This window comes from Arvicanthis niloticus, chromosome 18 (genome assembly GCF_011762505.2).
Source record: "Arvicanthis niloticus isolate mArvNil1 chromosome 18, mArvNil1.pat.X, whole genome shotgun sequence".
NCBI lineage: Eukaryota > Metazoa > Chordata > Mammalia > Rodentia > Muridae > Arvicanthis > Arvicanthis niloticus.
This window is the reverse complement of record NC_047675.1, coordinates 34,694,569-34,706,499: the sequence shown is the minus strand read 5'-3', so window position 1 is coordinate 34,706,499 and position 11,931 is coordinate 34,694,569. Positions and strand designations below refer to the sequence as shown.

Here is an 11,931-nt window from a genome sequence, read left to right as displayed (position 1 = left end):
CTGAGTGCTGGGATTATAGGTATGTGCTGGGCTTGGACTCTGCCTCATTCTGTTTGAACCCCAGGCATCTGGCACAGGGTATACTTAAGCATGAGGATAATGAAGGAGAGGGAGGGAGAGAGAGGGATGAGGAGGTGTATATTAAGGGAGAAACTGAAGCCTGGATGTACACCCCCATTCTCCCTCTAGCTTCCCTCCTCAGACTACCCATGAGCTTGTCTTTGAGGGCCTCCCTGGCTGTCCTGGTCACACCAGTCCTGCAGAGCTCGGGCGCACTGACTGCTGTCTTCTTGGCTGCGGTTAGAAGGGGGTTAAAGCTGAGGTTTCTAATCGCTCCCAGGAGGTCTTATTACCTGTTGATTAGGTCCTTTTGGGATCAGCATCAAACCCGACAACGATAACAAACACTCCCTTCATTGGAATTTAGTAATGACCCTGCCTGCCCTGCAGGCCTGGTGGCCATGGGGAGGGGACTGGAACTGCAGGCCACAGAAGGGGATGGTTCCTTACAGCTGGTGTCGGCTCAAAGGTGCAGCTAACGAACTAGTTGGCAGGCACTGGTTTGGAGATATTTTTGGCTGCTCAGAGGCTTTTCCTGAACTTACAGCTCAAGGTACCTCAGGGAGGACCCTCCACAGCCAGCTGGGTGGCTCAAGAGATGGAGCTGGGTGGTCTTTCCACAGGCACCTAGGAGTTTCTGAGAATGGACTGCTAACTGTTTCATGTGTGTTTTTCCAGAAGGTTCTTTCTTTATATACAGATGTGAGTGGATGTGTGTGAAGGAGTATGAGAGTGCACTGTGAAAGAGTGTGTGTGTGTGTATGTGTGTGTGTGTGTATGGTGTGTGTGTGAGTGTGTGTGAAAAAAGTGTATGTGAGGTATGTATGGGTATGTAAGGGTGTGTGTGAGAGAGTGTGTGTGTGTGTATATGTGTGGTCATTTAAATTTTCTATTGAAAAACACAGGCATACTTTTGATGCACCACGAGTTAGAATGGGGCCTAAGAAATCTGTTGTAAGCTGAAAATACTGTAGGTAGACAGTAAATGTAATCTATAAACAGTGTCCATTAGTCTTCCCTCCCTCTCGGACTTTCTTTGCTTCCTGTCATCACATAGCCAGATCCGGGCTCCCAGTCCTCTTGCCCACGCTTCCCCTTCCATCCCAAGCTCTAGAATTACACTCGTGTACGTGTACTGTTCTACCTAAACATCCTCAGAACGCTCACAACAGCCCACTCCCAAGATCATCTGCCACCGAGCCGATGTGATAGCAAACTATTGCCTCTCCCATGCAAAGTGCTGAGTACTGTACCAGAAGGGAGGACACAGTCTCGAACGGTCACATGGGTACATGTTTGTGCCACCATTCACTGAAAAAGAAGAAAATATCCCTCCAGTTGAAATTGGACTGAAGTTGAAGAACGTGGGTAAACATTTTGTTGGGTAAACTGCTCTTTTTCCTTCCCTGCCAATCTGTCTTGGGCATCTTTCCATGGCGTTAGACATTTGCCTCAATCTGTCGGAGAGATTTAGAGTAATCCAGAGTAAGAACAAAGCAAAATACATCGGACCATTGTCTTCTTGTAGAACGTTCTGAACGCTGCCAAATTCTTGCTACTGCAAATAAAGCTGCAGAGAGGAACCTCGTGCGTTTTGTCTTTTCATGTACTTGTACAAGTATTTTTGTGGTTAAGTTATGTTTGAAAAAGCGATGCTTTTCACGTCCTGGAGTAGCATGTGAATATGTCCTCTCCTCAGTCCCTGGATAGTACAAATTTAAAGGAATTGTGTACGTGTGAACCTACATGAGTTTGTGTGTATATATAGATCCCATCAAAGCCAAGGGAGTTAGTATTGGGTCTCCTGGAACCGGAGTTACAGGTGCTGGGGGCCAAACCTGGTCCACTGTAAGATCAGTAAGGTCATAATTATTGAGCCATCTCTCTAGTTCCCAAGTATGCATTTTTAGCTAGTTAGTTAATCGTGATGCTGTGATAACACCCAAGGCCTAGTGCACGTTAAGCAAGCACTCTGGCACTGTGCTGTATCTCTAGCCCAGTATAATCTCACTAAACTGTGATAGTTTAATTGTAATAAAAGATATGTCAACAACACTTTAATGTCAATTTCCTTCTGATGGCATCACATTTATTATGTAATTTAAATACAAGATACAAATGTTGAGAAAAAGCCTAAGAAACATGCAGACTTTCACACACCCTTCCGAGAAGATCAGCAATTATACTTGGTGCCGTCTGCTTATTAGTTTTCCCTTGATGCATGCCTACATCTCTGCTGTCCAACATGGCGGCTGCTGGCCAGGTTACACTGAAGTAGAACAAAATGAAGAATTCTAGCCTGTGCTCACACCTGCCATATTTCAACTGCTTGGAAGTCATACATGGTGACTGGTTACTATGTCATCAGAGCAGACATAGACCATCCTCAGGATGGACAGACCGTCATCAGGACAGATTGTGCCACTGGCCAGCTCTGAGTTAGAGGAATCTGTTATTCTTTGAAGCTTTTTTTTTGTTGTTGTTGTTTTTTGTTTTTTGTTTTTTCAAGACAGGGTTTCTCTGTGTAGCCCTGGCTGTCCTGGAACTCACTCTGTAGACCAGGCTGGCCTTGAACTTAGAAATCCGCCTGCCTCTGCCTCCCAAGATTAAAGGCATGCGCCATCACTGCTCGGCTCTTTGAAGCTTTTAAGATCCAGGTTGAAAAAGTATGTGCATCTTACCCCCAACACTTCAATGCATACTTCCTAAGATCAAGAACATTATGACACTTTAAATCTGGAAACCTAATGTCAATATATTTGCTATGAGTTCACCAAATTCAAATGTCATCACACACCCTAAAGTTGGGGCTGGGGGCAGAGCTCAGGTGGCAGAGTGCTTGCTAGTATGCACAAAGCCCTGGGTTCCACTCCAGGGCTCACGAGTCGAGGGGAGAAGATTTAGTCTGTAAGTTGTCCTCTGACTTCCACACACGTACGTGTGTGTGTGTGTGTGTGTGTGTGTGTGTGCGCGCACGCATATGTGTGTGTATGAGAAATGAATTAAAATAATTTTTTTCATTAAAAAATTTTCTTTATGGCTCTTTCTCCACCCCCAGCCTGATTAAGTTAGGATTATATCTTTCATTGCTTGACAGGAGTCTTTTTGCTGCTGTATCTTTAGAATTAAGAATTTGAAATTTATATCTAGTCTATGAATCCATCCAGGGGAACAGCACACATTATCTGTCTTATGTGTTCAGCATTTAGAACCAGGCCCAGAAGGAAATCAGTGACAGGAAAAACGGCTGACTGATAGAATGGATGAATGAATGAATGAATGAATGAATGGATGGATGAATGAATGAATTTCTGCACCCCCCCTTCTTTACTCCTCTTAATTATTGCCTGTCCTCCTCTTCCTCCAAAATCAAAACAGAAAAAAAGAAAAAGCCACATATGATTATTTTGGAAACACATTGTCGAAAAGCCACTCAGGAAAAGGTGTTATTAATAGGATTGTAAGCTGGTGCCACAGCCTTTGGAAGACTCTTGGGAGATGTTGACTATTTAGGAAAGGCCTCTTTCCTTGTCCCAGCAATTCTGCCCCTTACGACTTTCACCGGAGAAGTCTGCAGACGTGACAAGGTGGGCAGAGAGATACTGGCTGAAGTTTGCAGTGGAGGAGGTGGGGGAGCTTAAAGATACATATGGAACACCCACACACTTAACATTCGATAGTTGTCATATTTTTCTTTTTAGTACCTGGGACTGAACTGTTCCTTGAACATGCTAAGACAAGACCTCCACTACCAAACTATATACCCTGTCCTCTTTTTACTTTTTATTTCAAGACAGAATCTCCTTTCATTAAGGTCCCCAGGTTTGGCTTGAACTTACTCTATAACCTACATAGGACCTTGATTCCATTGCCTTGGCTCTCCTGGTATCTGAAATGATAGACCCGTGTCTCCACTCAGCTCTTATCCTTAACTTAGTAAGAAAGTATCCATCCACATGTAATAGGTAATATCAGAGATCTAAGTGATAAAAAAATGAAAAGGACAACTTATATACCTTTACTAATGAGAAGGATGCAGAATACACCGAGACATCTGGAGGAGGCAGGATGAAGCTATAGTTATTGACAAAGACGAGTCCTTCTGAGCATTTTAAACTATCAAGAAAACTGGCAACATTACAACTGAAAACAGCAAGAAGGTACTTTATGCCCAGAGTCACAAACTTAATCTATAGGCATAAGCATGTGAATTAAAATATGAGGAGACGTATACCAAACTGTTATCACCTTGGGGACAGGCCAGGGTTTCTTGCTAGTGTTCAGGGCCATTTTTATTTTATCCTACTTTGCTTCCCCTCTGGCCCTGGTGAGAATGCTCGATGCATGGCCGGTGAAATTAAAAATAAATAAATAAACGCACTAATGGGAGGTCTAACAAGCATGCCAGCTCAAAGAAAGCAGGCACTATTTAAACATTAAAGAAGCGAAGCAGCGGCTAGAGCACACGCAGAACGAAAATTGACCTGGAGGCTCTTGCTGGCCGTGACGCCAACCTATCTAGAATCCGATACAAGAAGTACCATGTTCTCATAAGTTGCCTGCCAAGGCTGTTTATTTATCTTTATAAGACTTCGAGGATTGCATGGGTGGCAAAAAGGAAAATAACATTCACTGTGAGTCTAACATATCTGAAGCATCTGTTGTATTTGCTATTTCATCCAGCTATAGAACCCTGAAAAACATTTACCGTGTTCATCTATTTGTTTGGCTATACCAATGTCTCAGAGGCTGGGTAGCATACAGGGGAAAGAGGCTTAGTTTAGAGTTCTGAAGGTTTAAGTGCAAGATGCTAGCATTTGCTTGGCTCTGGTGAAGGCCTTATAGAGGATGGCATCATTATGGCAGGGACATTTATGGAAGAGGTTCTGGGAGGAGGAGAAAGTCTTGTAAAGGACCCTCAAGTCCGGGCAGTGGTGGCACATGCCTTTAATCCCAGCACTTGGGAGGCAGAGGCAGGCGGATTTCTGAGTTCGAGGCCAGCCTGGTCTACAGAGTGAGTTCCAGGACAGCCTGGGCTATACAGAGAAACCCTGTCTCAAAAAAACAAAACAAACAAACAAACAAACAAAACCCAGATCCTCAAGAGAGTGAGTCCCCTGAAGGAGATTAGCATTGATTTCTTCCAAGGATGGTGTACTCATCTAACCGCCTTCCACTTGGCCCCACCTCTTTTAGATCCCATCACCTCAACACAGCTACAGAGGGTACCCCAATCCTTTAATGCACGGAACTTGAGGTGGGACATTCGGCTGCCTTAAGAAATAAGCCCTGTGGGGCTCAAGTGTTGAAGGCTTGCATGCCAGGTTGTGGTGGAAACTTTCAGATGTGTGTCCTGGCTATAGAAAGCACACCGGGGATGTGCTTTGAATGTCACAGCTGGCCCTTGTCCTTCCTGCACACATTCGGTTCATACTGATGTGGCCTTCAGTCACCCTCAAGGCTCAAGGGACGGATCTGGCTGACAACATACAACCTTGAGACCGTGAGCTATAAAAACATCCTCCTAGGCTAGCCATGGTGGTGGCACATATCTATACTCCCAGGACTTGAGAGGCAGTGACAGGATGGTCAAGGCCACCCTCAGCTACACAGGAGGTTTAATACCAGCATGGACTAGATAAGACCCTGTCTCAATAAACAAAACAGACTCAAGGCATATCACTGTGGCATATGAACCATACCACTTAGCAACCTCCCTTCTGAGGATGGGAAAACTAGAGTCTAGAAGATTTTTTTTTTTGGAAATTCTTTCTTTGTTTCGTTGTTTCTTTGTTACTATCTATCTATCTATCTATCTATCTATCTATCTATCTATCTATCTATCTATCTATTGTGTGTGTGTGTGTGTCTGTGTGTGTGTGTGTGTGTGTGTGTGTGTGTGTGTGTGTGTCTGTGTATGTAGCATGTGAGAAATATCCACTGAGGAGGTCAGAAGAGGATGTCAGATCCCTGGAGGTAGAGTTACAGATGAGTTGAGAGCCACCTGCTATGGCTGCTGGGAACTGAACTCGGGTCCTTTGGAAGAACAGGTTTAGTTTTAAAGGTACTCTGCTTAAAATCTGGGGAAGCTGATTTAAAAAGATGTCTGTTGACAAAAGTGCTTGCCCCTGAGCCTGACACCCTCAGTTCTAGCCCCAGACCCCACATGGTGAGAGACTGAACTCTCACAGATTGTCCTCTGACTTCAAACACATGCCACGGCACATGGATGCCTGCTGCCCATGAACATGTGCACGCACGCACACAAAATAAGTCATCGAGGAAATTCAATTCCCTGGAGAGCGCCTGCTTTACAGACTTCCCTAATGTGAGCCTTCTCCCCTCTGCTGTCCACAGCCCATCTTGAGGGAGACAAGAGGAAAAAAAAGCAAGGAATGTCAGTGAGGAAGGGACTGGTGAAGTAAGGAGAGAGAAATATAGGGAGAGAGAGAACTCCAGAATGAGTGCCCTAAAACAGTCAATAAAGTAGAAAGAAAGGAAAAATGGGTATCAGGGAAGGCCTGGGCAGGAGTGAGCTGTAGGTGTCTAGTCTCCTTAGCTAAAAAGATGACAATAGGCCAGGTGGTGGTGGCGCACACCTTTAATCCCAGCACTTGGGAGGCAGAGGCAGGCGGATTTCTGAGTTTGAGGCCAGCCTGGTCTACAGAGTGAGTTCCAGGACAGCCAGGGCTACACAGAGAAACCCTATCTCAAAAAACAAAACAAACAAACAAAAAACAAACAAAAAAACAAAACAAAAACAAAAAAAAGAAAAAAAAAAGATGACCATAGGCCACTTCAGATGGATTATTGGTCATTGTTGTTATAATTATTTGGAAGCATATTAAATAAACACTCTGTCATTGAGCTATGTCCCCAGATCTAAATTTTCTTTTCCTTCCTTCCTTCCTTCCTTCCTTCCTTCCTTTCTTTCTTTCTTTCTTTCTTTCTTTCTTTCTTTCTTTCTTTCTTTCTTTCTTTCTTTCTTTCTTTCTGGCAGGATCTCTGTAGCACTGGCTGGCCTGGAACTCATATGTACACCAGGCTGGCCTTGCCCTCACAGAGATCCACCTTCCTCTGCCTCATGAGTACCGAGATTTAAGGTACCACACTTAACTCAGAATTTGTTTGTTTTTAAAGGCAGGTCTTGTGCCCCAGGCTCAAATTCACTGTGGAGCAGAGGGTAACCTTGGGCTTTTGATTTTATAACCTCCACATACCGGAGTGTAGGGATTGCAAGTATGTGCTCCTATACTTGGTTTCAGAATTAAAAAGAGAAACAAAACATGTATTTCCTCTAATCTTGAGAAGGAATGGGGCAGCTGGGAAAGGGCACAGAGTGAACCTGAATGCTTTGTGAGCTGCCATTTTTGTTTTCCTTTGGCAATGCAGGTACCTCCAAGGCCTGAGTGAGCAGGTGGTCTGCTGCAAAGTCTTAAACTAGGAACACCCTGGAGTCGTGCTATATACAGCAGAATCAAGACCCAAGGGTGTCTGTCCCTTCGAAATTGTGACATCATGTCATCTACAAAGTGCACAGTCAAGAACTGTGCCATCAAGTTATTTTAAAATAATTCCCTCAAACTTCCCTTGTAATATTGCTGGTTACTGTGGCGGGCCTCATTCATGGCTTTGTGGGGCGCATGCACTTGGCATGCAGGACCTACCACTTGTCTATCACCGTCTTACAGGCTTTCAAAGTTTGTCTGTTGCCCTGGACACAGGTTCGGGATGATTAAGGGAACCTGTACAACAGCACAAAGCGTGTGAGGCAGGGAGCCAGGGAGATGGAAGGAGGGAGAAAGGAAGAAGGGAGCGAGGAGGCAAAAGGGGAGTTGTCAGTTGCTGGGTGGAGCCTCTCAGAGGATAGCCATGCTACACTCCTGTCTGCAAGCATAACAGAGTCTGATTAATAGTGTCAGGGGTTGGTTCTTGCCCATGGGATGAGTCTCTCAAGTTGGGCCTGTTATTGTTGGTTGTTCGCTCAGTCTCTGCTCCATCCCCAGTCCTTGCATTTCTTGTAGACAGGATAAATTTTGGGTTGACAGTTTTAGGGGGTGTGTCAGTGTTCCTGTTGCTCACTCCACTGGGGTTCCTGCCTGCCTACAGGAGGTGGCCTTTTCAGATTCCATATCCCCAGTGCTGTGAGTCACACATCCCCATTGATTCTCCGGCATCTCCCTTATCCCAGGTCTCTGTCTCTTCCTGGAGATGCCCCCCACCTCCTCACTTTCTGTCAGTTGCAGATTTCCATTCATTTTCATGGCCATATAGCCATGTCTCCTGTCCCTTCCCACATCTGATCCTGAACCCCCCATCCACCTCTCCATTCTATCTCCCACCCAGTTCCTTCTGTCCATATGGCTTTTATGACTATTTTATTCTCTCTTCTAAGTGAGGTTCAAGTATCCTTTCTTATGCCTTCCTTCTAGGCCTCCCCACACATGTCTAGAAGCTTGGTCTTGTGGGTCCTGAACAACTACAACCGGGGCTATCCCAAAGCTGTTACCAGAGGCTGTCCCAAAAGTTGTTGCCTGTTCATGGGATATGTTCTTCTATCTGGGCTGCCTTGCCTGGCCTTGGTGAGAGAGGATGAGCCTAGCCTCACGGAGACTTGATGTGCCAGGGTAGGTCTCTACCTGCTCAGAGGAGAAGAAGAAAGGGGTGGTGGGAGGAAGGATTGTGGGAGGGTAACTGGGAGGGGGTTAGTGAGCAGAATGTAAAGTGAGTAAGTTAAAAAAAAGTCTAAAAAATTTCAACTTAAACAAACAAACAAAACCCCAACCAACCAATCAATCAGACAAACAAAACACATAAAAAAAACAATGAACAAACAAAACCAGGAGTGGCCATAGCAAAAAAAAAAAAAAGATGAGAAGAAGGAGGAGGAGGAGAGAAACAGGGAGAGGGAGAGGGAGAGGGAGAGGGAGAGGGAGAGGGAGAGGGAGAGGGAGAGGGAGAGGGAGAGGGAGAGGGAGAGGGAGAGGGAGAGGGAGAGGGAGAGGGAGAGGGAGAGGGAGAGGGAGAGGGAGAGGGAGAGGGAGAGGGAGAGGGAGAGGGAGAGGGAGGGAGGAAGAGGGAGAGGAAGAGGGAGAGAGGGAGAGAGGGAGAGAGGGAGAGAGGGAGAGAGGGAGAGAGGGAGAGAGGGAGAGAGGGAGAGAGGGAGAGAGGGAGAGAGGGAGAGAGGGAGAGAGGGAGAAGGGAAGAAGAAGAAGGAGGAGGAGGAGGAGGAGGAGGAGGAGGAGGAGGAGGAGGAGGAGGAGGAGGAAAAGAAAGAGAAAAAACTGGGAGTGGCTGAGAGGCCAGGAGGTTGGCAGAGAGATATGGGGGTGGGGAGAAGAGAGGTATTTTACCCTCCTAGGAAGGAACGAGATGAGATCTTTCACCATATCCTGAAGGTTAATAAACTGGGCTGGGAAATTAAGAATGAGTTCTAATTGAGGGTTAGCAAAAAGCCCGAGGAAATTCGAAAGCTTCTGCTCACTTCCATCTAGCTGCCTCCCAGAAATTAAAAATCCCAACCCGTGAGATAGATGAGCCAGTCTATCCACACCCATGTCCGCGTTAGAGCCTGGGGAATGAATGAGGTATCTTCTAAGGTGTTGCTTTAATGTAAGCAATTATAATTAAGCAAGAACAGCATAGGCTATAATCACACCCACCCACTCTGAACCACTGAGAAGAGGCTGAGAGACAAACACTGCTACAAATGCACAGGAAGGAATGTTCTAGAAGAGATAAGAGGATGTAAAAGCAAACACGGTTCCTACTGATAGGGTAAAATATGTGTTCCTTTTGGTGTCTCAAAAGCACCAGGCTTAAATCAAGTGTTTTTCTGTATGATTGAGTTGCTTTTAAAAATACTTCCAGGGTAATACAAGATATATACAAGATATCACCTTTCCAATAGACACGCAAAAAAAGTAGGTTTAGAGCTATCCTAGGCTACACAAGGCTCTTCCTATGCATATGGAGGCCAAAGGACATCAAGCAGAAGTTGGTTTTTTTACTGTGGGGTTCCAAGAATTGAACTTAGGTCTTTAGGTTTAATGGCAAGCACCTTTACCCACTGAGCCATCTCTCTCTCTCTCTCTCTCTCTCTCTCTCTCTCTCTCTCTCTCTCTCTTAATGAGACTCATTTTTTGAGTATATTTGGTAACGATTTCACACTCTGGTTGATGAAAAGTTATAATTTCATTTACTGAAGTGATTTTTTAATATTTTTCATCAACCATCCCTTAAGTTACTATAATAAAATTTGGTAGTCTCGCCGGGTAGTGGTGGCGCACGCCTTTAATCCCAGCGCTTGGGAGGCAGAGGCATTTCTGAGTTTGAGGCCAGCCTGGTCTACAGAGTGAGTTCCAGGACACCCAAGGCTATACAGAGAAACTCTGTCTCGAAAAACCAAAAAGAGAGAGAGAGAGAGAGAAAGGCAAGCATCAACCAGGAAGGACTGGGGACGGCGAGTGGAGAAGTGGAGAAGGCCATGGTTGGTGTTTGACCCAGCTGGAAGGTTGTTACTGGTTACAAAGAAAAGGAAGATGTGATTTCTTGTTATTTATTATTATTAATTTATTTATTTGTATTTAGGAATGAAACCTGGGTGCCTATCACAGTTTAATTCGGAGGAAAGTATTCAGGATGCTGGCGTGAGATGGCCACTGCTGGAAGGTTGTTATGAAGCATTCTGACAGGCTGAATGTGGCCTGTTTTTCCAGCAGAAAGGGAAGAAAACCAGGGCTTTGCTAAGAGAGACTCTTGAGGCCTGTGTCTACCCTGCAGGATGGTTGAAATTCTGACTTGGGGACATATAGGGTTTGAAAGCTGCACTTTCTATCTTAAATACAAGTTAATATCCAGAAATTGCCAATTGTGAGCTCTCTCCTCTCCTCTTTTCTCTCTCTCATCTCACAGTACATTTCAAGATGGCCTTGAACAAATCACCCACCCTCTATGTCCTCAGTGAGATCAGAATACAGCAAAAGACTCAGCCGCTGTCTCCTCAGTCTCCTGCGCTGCTAACTATGACACAGAAAGGGAAGAACTCTATGTTTTGTGAAGTTCTACTTGGGAGTGGTATAAAGGTGAATTACAAATATCTTCCTATTAAAAAACATCAAACCTCTCTAACCAAGACCATTGTTTTAATTTCCTTTGAAGCAGATGCTAAGATGCAGGGAGGGGCCTACATAGTGCTCTCACACAGGGGTGTGGCCCATTAGTGGGCTGTAGATCAATCTGCTGGACCATGACCAGTGGCCAACTTTGCCTTACTTTCTTTCATTCTTATTTTTAAAAATGACCTGTGAGTATAAAGATAACTATTTAAAATGTAGTTAGGGATTGAGCTGGTTCAGAAAGGAATGTGTATGTAACAACAATTAAAGAAAAAGAGGCCATGGGCTTCAATTGGGGCGGGAGTGCACACGGAAGGGATGAGAGGGGAAAAAGAATGTTGTAATTATGTTAGAACCCCCAAAGTATAAAAAAATAATAAAATAAATTATAAATATATAATATATAAAAATAAATTAGATAACTACTCAAAAAAAAGCAGGTGAACAAAACATCTCACCATGAGCCATATACACTGCAGGTAAATTCTATAGCATGAATTTTTGTGATTTGGTTATATTCTGCGTAGCACGTGCATAATTAATTGTACATTGGGTTCACGAAGTAAAATTCATTTCACATTATGGGTTGAGTTCTTAAGGTCTGAAAATTAATAGTCTGGGAAGATAGACAAAGCACAGGAGTTTTTGCTGGAAAACAGAAGTTTCTAGCTCTAAAACGTATGACCAAACAAAATCTCTAGTTTTGATTGTTGCTTGGTAGAGTTGTCTAGGAACACAAAAAGATGAAAAAAAA

At 44.4% G+C, this 11,931-nt stretch overlaps 1 long non-coding RNA gene across 1 annotated transcript; it reads left to right on the top strand.

Moving 5' to 3' along the window:
• The first annotated feature begins 485 nt into the window (after nt 1-485).
• LOC143434897 (uncharacterized) lies at nt 486-11,190 on the top strand. The gene is made up of 3 exons (XR_013104751.1): nt 486-613; nt 8,493-8,687; nt 10,651-11,190. It is a non-coding gene; the product is annotated as an uncharacterized LOC143434897 (long non-coding RNA).
• Nucleotides 11,191-11,931: the final 741 nt, after the last annotated feature.